Source organism: Eptatretus burgeri, chromosome 2 (genome assembly GCF_056783735.1).
Source record: "Eptatretus burgeri isolate ZD-2024b chromosome 2, Ebu_testis_v1, whole genome shotgun sequence".
Taxonomy (NCBI): Eukaryota; Metazoa; Chordata; class Myxini; order Myxiniformes; family Myxinidae; genus Eptatretus; species Eptatretus burgeri.
In genome coordinates this window covers 116,295,347-116,310,665 of record NC_140962.1, presented here as the reverse complement: position 1 = coordinate 116,310,665, position 15,319 = coordinate 116,295,347, and the positions used below count along the sequence as shown (strand labels likewise).

At 41.3% G+C, this 15,319-nt stretch overlaps 1 protein-coding gene across 10 annotated transcripts in view; it reads left to right on the top strand.

Moving 5' to 3' along the window:
- The window catches only part of RFTN2 (raftlin family member 2), a 148,117-nt gene that overhangs the window by 102,263 nt on the left and 30,535 nt on the right, over window positions 1-15,319 (top strand). The gene's annotated exons all lie outside the window — the stretch shown is intronic.

The window sequence follows — 15,319 nt, the reverse complement described above, 5'->3', positions numbered from 1 at the left end:
GAGAGAGTGAGAGGCCAAAAGACTCAGCCCCATCGCGGGAGATGCCAATGATCCGAAATGCCTTGGTGTCCACAGCGTGAAGCCGAGAAAGGTGGGAGGCAGGAGCACCAGCGCAGAGGGGATAGCGGTACTCCATCAGGCTGTGGACGAAAGCCTTGTATGTGGTCAGGAGCTCAGGTGGGCTGAGGAAGGACTTTGCACGATGGAGGATTCCCAGTTGGTGACTGGCTATGGAGGCCAGGTTGGAAATGTGGCTTTCCCAGGAAAGGTCATGGCAGATAGTGAGACCCAGAAGCTTGAAAGAAAGGACTTCTTCCAGAGTATTATTGAGAAAGTACATGGTGGGGAGGGAGGGGGGTGTTCCAAACGGTCCTTCCGGAGAGACAAAGTGAGAGTGTGAGATTTGTCCGGATTGAAAGACATGTTCCACGTTTTGGACTAGTTTGTGATTTTACCCAGATCTGCAGTGAGCGAAGAAGCTGCTGCTTGCCAGTCTGAGGGATGACAGATGGCACGGCAAAGGGTGGAGTCATCAGCAAAGAGATAAGGAGGATTTTCCAGAGAGTCGGAGAGATCATTGATGAAAACCAGAATCAGAACAGGGCCCATAGCACTACCTTGAGGAACTCCAGCCTGGACAGGAAGAGGGGATGAAAGAACTCCATTTAGGGCCACACGTTGACTGTGACAGGAGAGGAAGTCTGCGAGCCATGAGTGGAGATGGCCTTGAATACCATAAGGAAAGAATTTGGTGAGCAGGGCAGGGTTGGGTGCCAGACTGTGTCAGATCAGTATTTCAATCGAGATCAGTATTTAATTTGAAAATCCACCCAAAGCTCTAATTTAATGGGAATGCTCTATAAGATTTTAAATGTCTTTGAGTAATTCAATGTGGGAACAATGAACTCTTTGACAGAGCCTGCTGAAAGGCAAAAAGGAAAACAGCCTACTTTTCTTCTTTCTTTTTTTGCAGTGATGGGAAAATAACCTGTCTGCAAGGAATAGTTAATTCCCCCCATCTTATGATTCATGACTTTTAATACCAGATTCCACCAGGTGATACTGTGGGATACACATGTACTTTGAGAATTTGTGTTCACCCCACCTTCAAACACAGGGCGGAATATTAATTATTTTATCACCTAAAACCTGCCCTTGCACCCACACCCCTCAAATACAACTACCAGTTTTCAAATCCAGCAGTTTAAGAATGCATAGAAATCAAACAAATAACCCCACAAACAAAACACTTCTTGAATGTCACACACCATGATTACTATTAGCCCCCATTGAACTTCGGCTGAAACGGGGGCTGATGGATTTGGTCTTGATTTTCATGTCCGTGTGTGCGTGTGTCCACAACCATATTTCAGACTTGTATGGACCAATTTTATTCGTACTTGGCACAAAGACAACGCATGATGATGGTATACATATGCACGTCATTTTTTTTTCCCCAACATCAAATCCAAGATGGCCGACTAGCGGCCATTTTAGTTATTAAAAATAAAACCCGGTATCGAACACGTCCTCAACCATTACTCAGACATGCACAAACCGGTCTTGTTCAAACTTGGCACACAGATAATGAATGACAGCTTACATAAGCATTTTTTTTTTTTGAGATCAGATTCAACATGGCCGATTGGTGGCCATTTTAGTTGTAAAAAAAAAAAACCTCAATGTCGAACACGTCCCCAACCATTTCTTGGACATGCATTTACTGATGTTGTTCAAACGTGGCACACAGATAAAGAATTATGGCATACAAATGCCACTTTTTTTTTTCCAAGATCAGATTCAATACGGCCAACTGGTGGCATTTCAGTTGTAAAAAACCTCGATTGTCGAACACGTCCTCAATCATTTCTCGGACATCCATTTACCGATGTTGTTCACACTTGTCACATTGATAATTAATGAATGATGGCTTACATATGCACATCATTTTTTTTCGAGATCAGATCCAAGATAGCTGACTGGCGGCCATTTTGTTACTTAAATGTGTCCCCAACCATTTCTCAGACATGGATGGTCCGATTTTGTTCAAACTTTGCATAAGCACAGAGCATAATGGCAAACACGTGCACCTCACTTTATTTTATGATCTGATCAAATATGGCCGACTGGTAGATTGGCAGCCATTTTAGTTGTACATAAATATGGGCTAGCCCTTCAACTCCGTCCATCAAAGGAACTAAAATAACAGGGGCTACGACATTTATGTCTTTTTTACTTGTTTCATATGCATCCCATGGCTGCTGGTTGTATCATTGTTGGGAGCACTGCTGTGCCACTGATGCAGTGCCCCCTGTTCCCAGTAAGCTGGTACTTATTTTGCCAACCTCAGAAGGATGACTGGCTGAGTCAACCCACCTGGTGTTATTTAACAAAAGGGAAGGGGGTAAAACTCAATACCCGAACATCTTAAGCCACCCACATTAACCTTTAAACCAACCCCAGACATATATATATATATATATATATATATATATATATATATATATATATATATATATATATATATATATATATATATATAAAGTATATATATATATATATATATATATATATATATATATATACAGTATATATATATATATACAGTATATATATATATATATATATATATATATATATATATATATATATATATATATATATATATATATATATATATATATATATATATATATATATATATATAGATAGTATGATCAAGGCACACTAAATAAGTTGTGTCTTGCATTAGTTGTTGGACAGTAAAATCACATGATGCTTTCTGTGAAGAGTCAGCGAGTTATCACGGCAGCCGGCGCTCTGAATAAATTATGAATTACTGTCCAAACACCTTCTTTTAAACATCAGGTCTGGCGACTGGTTCACAAAAGACTTGGGTCTGTATTTTCCCTGGCCGACCCCACAATAAGGTGGGAATAATTGGGGTTGTTGAAAAAGTATTAGTCTAAGCATTATGAGCCATTGGTTTAAATAGGATCATGAAACATGCCAACCCAAACAACCCAGTCAGCTATTACAATGGCAAAATGATGTTAAAATACCTTCTTTTTCTTTTTACAAACACGGTATTACAGTCACTCAGGTGAAACACCGGTAGTAACACACATTACATATTGTCGTGGTGCTGGCCGTTAGGGTTAATCCCCTGACCCAATTTGTGGTTATGGGTGGTTAACACCGCCAGCTCGGATAGCCGAGTGATTTTCCTTCGGAAGCGGACATGTTGATCCTCGGAGATTATAACGCGCGTGGGAGTGGTGGGGCGCAATGGCGGCGCGACGGAGGCAGGGGAAGCACAGCACAGGGGGGTTTATACTCGAACCCCATGACAAATACACGGACACACCAACTTAAAATATCCACGGAATTTAATGAAATTAGGCAAATATTTACAAGGGACAATAATTCAAAAAGTAATTATGATAATATGTCGTAAATAAATCCTAAAGTCGAGGCACCTCTACACAGATGTAAATACAGACAAAGGGAAACAAAAATAAAGAAAATCCTCCTTTATTCTGGCACTTAGCTTGATCCAGAGATGGTCTTTGTGGAACTTGGAATCGAAGTGCTTCGTCCTGCATGTGTAAACACATGCAAAATGGCGTCGAGCCGCTCTATCGCAGCAGGAACGTTTGTCAGATAATTTGTGAGCAGTATTCAACACCAAGGCTCAGAGACCCCATGCGTCTTCCTCATGCGTCGATCGTCTTCACCGACCCACTGCTTGTCATACATGAGGCTCCAGGGTCCTTCTCTCATGACCAGCCAAGGGTCAATGGCCAGTGTCTTGCTCAATACATGAGCCAATTCGCCTCAGCACGAATACAAGAATCATGCCATATTCTTCATGCTTCAAAGGAAAGCCAGCCTTAAAGCCCTGTTCTTACAGGCCATCTCCTAACTTCGTTCTCTCTCAACCGCATGTGTCCCTCACTCCGAACTCGTCCAACCAAACGAACAACCTCCTCGCTTCTCAATCTCACGTCATACCGAACAACTGTTCCACCTCTGGGGGATGGCTTGCTCGCACGAAACCCGGGAAGGTGGGGCTTCTGCCTCCTCGGCACGCCTGGCTCACATGTTGTTATCATTGTGGCTGTTATAAAAATGCACTTCCTTCATGGTTGGCTTGGAAATGCAAAAACGTAGGAATAGGAATCTGGGACAATCACATATTGGGGAACTTAGTCTTAATCCCGATGTAATTGACACCACACCACCCCCCTAGTGGTGACACATAACACTTCAGCTCACAGTTTCCCTACTTAATTACATCGAGATGTCTCCTACACGTCCACGGACCAAACAACTCTATTCAATCCGAACTTTCCTGTTAAATTCCTCCATCTACCCCGACAACCGTAACAATATGTATGTTCATGGTATGTCTACTACATTAAATAGATCTTCGGTGGCTGTAGCTATGTCGCCGATATTCACTTGCCGATTGGTCGTGGCACTGAGGTGATTACAATATTGGTGATTAGAGTGCAGCATCTTTATTACACACTTTCCTCAACTGTATTTCCTCACATCTCAGAGCGGTGATTACAATATTGATGATTACAGTGTGGAGTCTTTCACACATGCTTTCCTCACTTCATGCTACCTCACCTTTTACAGCTGTGATTACAATATTGGTGATTATGGTGTGGCGTCCTTATCACACACTTTCTTCACCTTGTGTTTCCTTACCTCTCAAAGCGGTGATTACAATTTTGACGATTACAGTGTGGAGTCTCTATCACATGCTTTCCTCACCTCATATTTCCTCACCTCTCACAGCAGTGAGGAAACAGATACATTAAACTCTCCTTGAGCCAAAAAGCTATTTTCTGCATAGCATTCCGCAAAGTGAACGCTGTTTTCATCTTCACTATCGAGTTTACTAATCTATTAATTGATTGGGGTTTTTTTTTTTCTTCACGTTAGCCTCCTTAAAGTAGCTTAGTTATGTACATGCGATATTTTTGGAGAGCATGCAGAACACAAACCAGAATTGAAGACGATGTGCCAAAATTCAACCAAATACAGGCAAACGCTATAAATCCAAATTAATTCACAAATGGTGTTTGTCTTATAACATTTATCTGAACAAGATATATATATATATATATATATATATAGATATATATATATATATATATATATAATTATATATATATATATATATATATATATATATGTATATAATTATATATATATATATATATATATGTATATATAATTATATGCATATATATATATATATATATGTATATATGTATATATAATTATATGCATATATATATATATGTATATATGTATATATAATTATATATATATGTATATATATATATATATATATATATATATATATATATATATATATATATATATATATATATATATATATATATATATATATATATATATATATTGAAATATGTGGACTGTGATGAGCACTCCCCTGATTTTCAATGGACATAAAGTCCTATACCAAAGCATCACCTCCAATCCAGAGACCTCAGCCTGGTGATTGGAGATCGGGGGAGTGCTCATCACTTTTCATATATTTCGATTTTCCCGCCGATCGCACCACGTGCCTTCTGATTGAATGGTTTGTATTAGCGGGAACAATTGTCTGAGTGGCAGACGGATGGTTGTTCTTTGCAAATTATGCGATTTTTCTGTGTGAGACATAATCTGCAGCAATGCTCACCATAACAGCCAGGAGGTGTGATTCATGTTTAAATGAGGAACGGTGGTTATTATTGGTTAGATATCCATTGATTTGTCTTCCTGATGAAAATTCTGGATGGTATGCTGGTGAAGTCATGGGGATTCACTCCTATCGAGGGATCCAATTGTATGACCATGCATTCTGGCCCTTTGGGGCTTAGAATGTGTGTGTTTGTTTGCAGATTATGTGGTTTTACCATGAGAGACATAATCCATGGTGATGCTCACCATAACAGCCAAGAGGTGTGATTGATAGATGGATATACCTATATCCAGTGTACTGTGTATATATAGTGTTGTGGTCTACAAAAGCATTCACCACCCACCAAAGTTTTCACATGTTGATGCCACCTGAGCTTATTTCATGGTGTTTTCAAATCAAACTGAATATAGAGAGTCTTTACAAACTACTACAAAGTGATAAAACTTTTTTTAAATACAGATAAAATGTGAATAAGTTAGATTTACAGAGAAAACAAGAAAACGAGCAATCAGAGATTACCGACCCTTGCCAAGACTTCTTTTGTGTGGTGTTTGTGTAGTGTATTTTGTGTGGCATTTGTGCACTGGTGTGTTTCGTAATTAATGAGACATCATTAGAACTGCCACTTTATAACTGCTGGCAGTGATAACCGGGTTCCAAGACGCCCCAATTTGATGCAACCCCGCTTTGATCAGACAACTGACCCTGATCCATGACGGTTTTTTAAAATTACTTTTCATTAATTGTTCAATTGAATTTATAATGGGATTAAAATATATTCAATTCAAATAAAATGGAAGACCAAATAGGTACAGTCCTGCATTGGAGTCGTCAGAAGGAACCCAAACAAGCAAAAAGCAAAGATGAAATCATCAGGAGGAATTTGGATAGGGTTCCCATTTCAGCTGCTACTCCTCAACCCTCAAACCCATCTCGGCACAGCCAAGTGAGCCTTATTCAAAAGAAAAAAGAACCCATCTCAAAAAATAAAAAATTCTGGCTGCCAGACCATGTATTCGATCAAGTTGAAATTTAAAACATGTATTCCCCTTCAGGAGTAGATCATAAATGTGAAGTTTTACATCGAGTGATTAAACAGTTCCAGAGAAAACATTATTTAATATTTTTCTTCAATCCAATATGGCTGCCAAACCACGTGACCTATCAATTATTCCTCAACAAATTTGAACACCCATGGCTTCAGGAACATTTGTGTGAAGTTTCCCCTTGATTTGTCCAGCCATTCTGGAGAAGAAGATTTTTTATGGGTTTTCGGGTAAATCCAATATGGTTGCTAAACCATGTGACCGATGTCATCGTACGTGTGAACCTTGTGTTCCTCATGGATAGGCGGTCAAACTTGTAAAGTTTCACCTCAATCTGTTCAGCCACTTCAGAGAATAAGGTTTTTAAATGTTTTTTTTTAACAATATGGCTGTCGAATCACATGACCGATGATGTCATCAATTTTTTTTCTGTGGACCATGTTATCCCTAGATGACCCTCAAAATTTTTCATACTGATCAGATGTAGCGTTCTATATCTGCAATTATGACATCATCACAAAGGCACCTATGACGTCATTGAAAAAAATCACACTTATTCCCCACGAAGTTTCATTTTTTTCCTTTTGTGCTGTTTCACAGCTACAGAGGTCCAAAGTTTTTCCGTTTTTCCATTTTTCCAACATGGATGCCACACCACGTGACGTATGAGGACATAATTATCATTAAAACATTCTACTCGAGTAGTCGCGCCTATATTGAAAATGTCGTCTCAATCCGACAAGAGGTTGCGGAGAAAAACACAAAAGTTCTGTGCGGACAAACAAACAAACAAACAGACAGACAGACAGACAGACAAACGGACCCAAATGTGATACCCCCTCTTTCAGTGATGGTAAAAATCAGATGATTCCCAGTTGCATACGTATTCAAACCCTTTGCCTAATTAACCTTATATCACTTCAGGAACAAATTATTTGTTTGAAAATGTCCCAAAATAACTCTACCCAGTTCAGGTCACCCATCCAAACTCAGCAGCAGTGCAAGCAGGAAACTGGTTCAGGCTGCCACTGCAAGTCCAATAATGACTGAAAGATCTGCAAGGCTCTATGTCATAGACGGGGGTCAGAGTTCATCAATCAACAATATCACGTTCCCTTCACAAAGCTGGCTTCCATGGACAGGTGGCAGGAAAGAAGCCATTACTGAAAAAGACGCATCTAAAAGCTCGTATGGAGTTTGCGAAAAAGCATCTTAATGACACTGCATGCATGTGGAGAAGCGTTTTGTGGTCAGACGAGACAAAGGTTGAACTTTTTCATCCAAATTTAAAGCTTTAAATCTGGCAAAAAGCATCACACTATACATCACCCAGTTAGCACCATCCATGCTGTCAGGCATTGTGGTGGCAGCATCATGTTATGGAGCTACTTTTCATCAGCAGGGACTGGCAAGCTTGTCAGGATAGAAGGGACAATGGAAGATGCAAAGTACAGGAGAACCCTTGATGAAAACCTGCTTGAGTCAGCCATGAATCTGAAACTGGGTAGGAGATTCACATTTCAGGAGGACAATGATCCGAAGCACAAAGCTAAAGCCACACTGGAGTGGCTGAATAATAATAAGAAAATGAATGTTCTTGAGTGGTCCAGTCAAAGTCCTGATTTGAACTCAATTGAACATTGATGGTGGGACTTGAAGATTGTAGTCCATTGACGATCCCAATCAAACTTGGCAGAACCAGATCAATTTGAACATGAAGAATGGGCAAAGATTTCACCATGTCACTGTGCAAAGCTGGTAGAGATCTACCCAAAAAGACTCATAGCAGTCATTGCTGCAAAAGGTGCTTCTAGCAAGTAATGACCTCAGGGGATGAATACTTTTACAACCAGTGAATTTTGATTTGTACATGTTTTTGCAGGCATTCCTGACATGTAACCTCCTTAAACCACAACAGTGTTTCGTTTATTCTCTTCAGTTATGAATAAAAATTGTGAATTTGGAAAAAATGTTTCTTCATAATTTGTAATTCATCTAAATGTAGCATTATTGTAAGTAAAGGGGGGGGGGGGTGAATGCTTTTGCAGGCCACTTTATACGCGCACACACACATATATGCAAGCACACACAGAGGTGGATACTTTGAGATCTACATAGGGAGATAACCAACGACACACACCTCCCCGGGAAGTGTCCCCACCCAGGCCTCCGTTAACTGGACTCGCTCCCTATTTATATCATTGCCTTGCATGTCGACAGATCTGCTCGTGGCAACCGCCACCTCCACCCTGTGATTGTGCCTCTCCGCTGGATCTTCCAGCGCAGATTCTTGCACCTGTGGTGTCACGCACATGTCGCACGTCTCTGGCCCAGCATGTCCTTCAACCTCTTCTAATCCTTCGAATCTCTTCCTCAGTTCTACATTTCATTTTATTTTCTACTTTTGTTTCTATTTCATTTTAATTTTGCTCTGTCGCCATTTTATTTTGATCTAGGTTCATTTTAATTTCCATTAGCTCCCACACTAGCACTATCTCCATGTTCTCTTTACTTCCCACCCATGTCCCTCTTTACTCTTCCCTGAGTAACTCTCTTGTGGCCCTGGGTGCCACTACTACCTTGGCCAGGACAACCACTATTTCCCTCTCTGTGTCCTGCTTGTTTACCAAGGACATCAACTGTCTGTCATGACTTGCCTCCATTTTGGTCATCATCTCTACCCAGCCAGCCTCAATTCTAGTTTGGTCAGCTTTCATGTCAGCTCTCATTTTGTCCTGCTTAGCATCGAGCCTGTCAGCCAACTTGGCCTGATCAGTCCGCTAAGCTCTCATTTCTGCTATGATGTCCCACCTCATGGCCATCACCTGTTTTTCTTGGTCTGGCATCATCATATTGCTGCTGCTGCTGTGGGGTTTTGGGTTTCCAGGTTGGCGAGGCGACTCCAATGTGCCCCCCTCCTGGTTCAAGCTGTCCTGATCTCTCATTACTTTTCACTTTCGTGCCAATTCACATGCTTAAGCAATTTTTATTTGAAGCAACGGTTTATCGTGCCTGAGGTCCGAACCACACTCAACTGACACCAAATGTTACAGTGGAGATTTAGACCAGGGTTCAGATCCATCTCCTGACCACTAAATTTTACATCCATCGGGTTCATCCAGTTGCCCAGTTTCCCAGTCCGAATCCTGGCAAATCGTGTCAAAGCAATCGCGACAGCTGACTGATTTTGTTGTTCCGAGCTGGATCACGGACCTGTCTGCCATGATACCTATCTCCAATCGAACCGCCAAGCCAGTTGATGTGTCACGCTGATCGGAGCCATGCATGCATTACATTCATGGTAACCGAGCAAAATTCCAGACGCCGACATGGTCTCATCCTGAGTGTTAATCACTCGAACCCGATCTGTCCTTTTTATGGGTGTGTACTGTATAATTAAATTAGCGATCAAAGCCATTCGAACACACCTGGAGACCAAGTGGTTTTATAATGTATTTGAAGCACATAGGGTGGGGATACAAAAGGGAAGCAATACTGTGCAATAATAATCAATAGCCTAAACTCATATACGTCCATGAGTCGACAAATGATTGGGAAACTTAATTATCTAAGTCCTTAAGGCCTCAGACATTCCTTGTGAGATAGACAGAGATGGATCACACAGGACAATAAATATGGCTCCTGTGCCTAGCAGGACACAGCGAGTTCCAAAGTGGTGATAAAATTAATAGTTCATGGTCGTGGACTGAACCTGGCTCGAAGGGGGGATTGAACGCAGCCTGTTGTGGAGGACACAGCTGGAGCTGCAGCAGCAATGGCTTTGTTTAGGGAGAACCCCGTTGCAGCTCGCATGCAGATTCTGACACCCTGCTGTTCATGTCACCCCTACTTATAGCTTCCACCCCCACCGTGCAGCTGTGATGTCACTAGCCCGTCCCTGCTTGGCCACTATTGGCCCTTACTCAGTTTGTAGGTGGGGCATCCCCCTTCCTAACCGACCACTCAGCGCTTTTGGCACGTTTTGCATCATGGTGGTGCTCACATATAAAAATTGCACCTGATGGCCTCTCAGATCACTATTACTATCTCAGATCTCAGATCAAAGAATATAAAATTACTTTAAAGGACATAAAGAATGATTATGAAGTTAAGATCATTAAAAAAAGGGGGGGTGAAAGGAAAGCAATTTCAGACACACACACACACATAGAGAAGGTTGGTAATGGTTTTCTACGCATAAAATGATGCATATTCTATATCAATTAAATTACCTCCGCTTACACTAAAATGTGTAATATGGGAAATAACTACCACTTTTCTATGCAAAGTTAACCCCTAGAAGTCATTCCCACAACAATATTGATGACTTTCAGAGAAAATATGGTGTTCTTTATACTGATGACGGTGAAGGTGATTTTGAGATCAGGAAAGGTCACAACTCCAACTCCAAACCTCCTCTCTGGGCAAATGTGGAGTAAGGTGGTTGTGTTGGAATTGTCAGGACATCGGCAAGTAGCATACCATAAGAAAAAGCTATGATATCTACAACACAAATACCGTGACAACATGGATGATCATTACATTTACAGAGATAACTTACATACCTAGTAGGGATGTAATATGAAGCTGTTACTATTCCCAAATCATGAACATGCATTTCCCATTAGGTGTGATATTGCTGCACATTCACCGACACAAAGATCAAAATGGTATCCCTTTACCCACACCTATTATTGTACACAGTATGTTCAGCATATTATAATTCCAATCAGCAAAGTTAATCATCCTTTCCATCCTCATCCACATCGTCAGACTCGTCACTACTCACAACCATTTACCATGAAATGTCCAACAAACACATTTCTGTTCATACCATATTGTTATTGCTGCAGGAACATGACAATGTGGCACATTTGTTTGTACCACAACCACATTTCATCAGTTCCACGACAGCGACAGGTACTGTTTGCAAGTTTGAGCTAACTTGAACAAAATGGCCATCTTCTAATGCTCACACACACATTCCAGAGGCGAATGCAAGACTTGAGTGGCTGTCGAATCATTAGGCCGTATCATTGCTTGGTAATGGGCTCTCAGGATATGAAACTTTAATATGGCACACGTTCAAGGCAGTTTCTCAGCCTATGCTTGACCTTGTTTTTTTTTTTATTGAAGAGATGCTTGACCCATCTGATCTTGTCCTTGTCAACAAGACTTGAGCCTGATTAGTAGACAGCGAACGCAAACCCTTCCACTCCGTTGTATATATATATATATCTTGTGATGGTGTGTCCATTTTGCCCATCCGACCAAAGGCTTCAATTGCATTCTGCCTTGCTATGACTAAAGGATTCCAACACTTTAGCTTAACCTGTCCTGCAAATCTCCCACGAATGTCTAAACCCGTGAAGGTATGAACTCCTGGTAAACATTCTGAAACTTCTGACCCAATGGCATTATATGTGTTTGAGAGGCACAACTTGTCATGTTTCCCCTTAACCCACTCTCACAATGTATCCTCACCAAGCTGTCTATGTCTTTGTCAATGAGGACAAATATGTCAGCATGCATGCAGTGACATAATGTGAATGGTGTGGTCATCACTAGAGGCTTGTAGTACATGGATAATTCCAGGTGTCAGCTTCCTCATGCTTAATGAACAGCTGGTTCACATCAGTGGATGATGTGACTGTGCTCTATTATTTTTTTTTGGTTAGAACTATAGAATTTGAACGCCTTATTCAAAATGTGCCAGTTTTTTGTTTGCCAAGAGCACTGTGATCCTCTCTTTTGTTCCATTGCTATGGCATTGCTTTCTTGTCATCTGTTTCAGAGATTGTTTTACATCATATCGGTCAAAAACAAGGTACAGTATCTGGCTTGGGAGGCCACAGCTCTAGGTAGAACAACAAGGGGAGATAATATGAGATGGTGGCGCACCGCTTGCTTGAAGCTCTGGAGGAAAGAATGCAACTGGACTGTATCTGGAAGGCGCTTCCAAAAATGGGAGAAAAGATGAAAAAAAAGTGGAGGTGGGCAACAAGCCTGGATTTTGTGAGTTGAACCAGAAGGGAGGTCCTGGAAGTGTACGGTGGAGGGTCGGAAGGTTGAGAGAACAGAGGAAGCTAAGCCGGAGGAGATATTGTAAAAAAAATAAATAATAATAATGCAGGCCACAGACTGGTGTGTCATGTGAGTGTATATATTTTGTGCAGGAGATGCTTGTAATATTGAGAGCTTTAGCTTCCACAATTTGTGGGAGAAGCAGGTGTGATGCTGAGGACTCAGCCCGTCGGGTAGAGCTGTACTCCATTGAGTTGCAGACAAACCGTTGGAGGCTGTGAGTACTTCTGATTTTTCACGGAATGACTTGCAGTGGTGGGTGATACCCAGGTTGTGGCTGGCTTTGGAGACCGGCGTTGCGATGTGGTCAGCCCAGAATATGTCATGGCTGATAGTGAGGCTTAGAGGTTCAAGATACTGAACCTTTTTGAGTGGCTGACTGTGGAAAGAGTTGGTTAATATGAGGACAAGTAATAATAACATTTTCAAAAAATGCAAAAGGATGTCGGGATGTTCCTCCAACAACTATGTAAACAAGGTAGGGATGGTCACGAGAAATGATCATGTGAAACCATCCCAATATCTTTCTTTGAATGCTGAGTCCATGAATGTGTGTGTGTGTGTGTGTGTGTGTGTGTGTGTGTGTGTGTGTGTGTGTGTGTGTGTGTGTGTGTGTGTGTGTGTGTGTGTGTGTGTGTGTGTGTGTGTGTGTGTGTGTGTGTGTGTGTGTGTGTGTGTGTGTGTTCGATATAACTTTACACACACACACGCACACATACACACTTCGTGTTGTCTTTTCTCGGGACAACCATAATTCATAGAAAGATGTAGAGATGGTATCACGTGATCATTTCTTTCTACCATCCCTACCTTGTTTACATACTTTTTGGAGGAACATCCCGGCATCCTTTTGCATTAAAAAAAAATTACTACTTGTTCCATTACTTTTCTAGGAATGTGTTTACATGCTGGAGAATTTAATTGTGATTGCACGGAATTTTTTTTTTAATTCTCAGGATTTCTGTGGCATTAAACACGAGCCTGTCCGACTCCCCCACCCCCCTCTTTCGTTTGGAATGATATTGGTAGAGAATGGGGGGATTTGAAGTGGAGTACAATCTCTGCTCAAGCTAATTTAGTGACTAAATTGATGTAACAGTAATTTCTTGTTCTAAAGTGTTTCGCGATGAGTATGTGACGAGAACTTTTTTATTCACTACCAGCAGGGTACCCAGCCCCTGGGTGGGTCGAGTTTGTGCATTACTTGCTGAAAAATATAATCCGTGTTTTGTAAGAAGACTAGAGATGGTTGCGTAGTGTGTGCTTAAAAGATTCGAGATGGTTTAAAGGTCTAAAAGGTGCATTCCAATGTTAGTTAGTGTCAAAGGGGTTGAAAGGGTCTAATCTCTCAAGGATGTAAAAAGGGGATAAAAAGGACCAAGTGGTCTAAACCTCGAAAGGTCAAGGGTCCAAGCTGTCTGAATGGTGTAAGGGGCCTAAATGGTGTTGAGGTCGACGGAGTCTTAATGGATAAAGGGTGAATTATGGATCTAAAGGTGTCTAAAGGGTCGAACATCGAGGTCTTAAGGGTCTTAAAGGTCTTGGGCATGTTTATGGTCTTGGGGAGCATTAAGGTTACTAAAAGGTCTTTGAGGTCTTAAAGGTCTTCAATGATGGCCTTAAGGGTCTTATGAGTCTTTTGGGTATAAAGGGTCATAATGGTCATTGGGGTATTTGGTGTCTTAAAGGGTCTTTCATGTCTTAAGGGTCTTCAAGGGTATTAAAGGTTTTAAGGGTCTCATAGGTCTTTGGGTTATTAAGGGTCTTCATGGTTTTAAAGGGTCTTAGTGATGTTGGGTGTCTTCAGGGTCTTTTGGTTCTAAAGGGCCTTAGCGATCTTCGGGGTCTAAAATGGTCTTAGGGGTATTGCTGGTCATTGGGGTCTAAACAGCCTTAGTGGTCTTTGGAGTCTTAAAGGTCTTTGGGGGTTTAAAGGGTTTGAGGGGTTTGGGGGGGTCTTAAGGATCTTTATGGGTCTTGGGCATCTTAAAGGGTATTCAAAGGTCTCAGGGGTTTCAACAGTCGAAAGGGTTGATAGATTTAAAAGGTACACTTCCACAGTATGTAATTAATAGACATCCTGTGACACACAGACATAAACTGAGCTTTTTATATACTTATACAGTATATCTATGCCTGGTGTTGGCTTAATGGTTAGAGTGGTGCGCTTGGGATCTGAGGATCCTGAGTTCAAATCCCACTCTGCTGTTGAATTAATAACTGGTGGGGTTGACTCTGCCTGTCATCCTTCCGAGGTCAGCAAAATGAGTGCCAGCTTGCTGGTATCCTGTGTTGAAGTGGTGACTCGTCCAGGATTGTGCTCAATAGCCAAGGAGACTGCTTAGGGAGCACCAATGCTCTGCACAGAGTATGATCCCAATGGATGGATGGATGGATATACACATACAGAGAAAGACCCACCCACATCTCTCACCTGTGAATGGAGGGAATAGCCAATCAG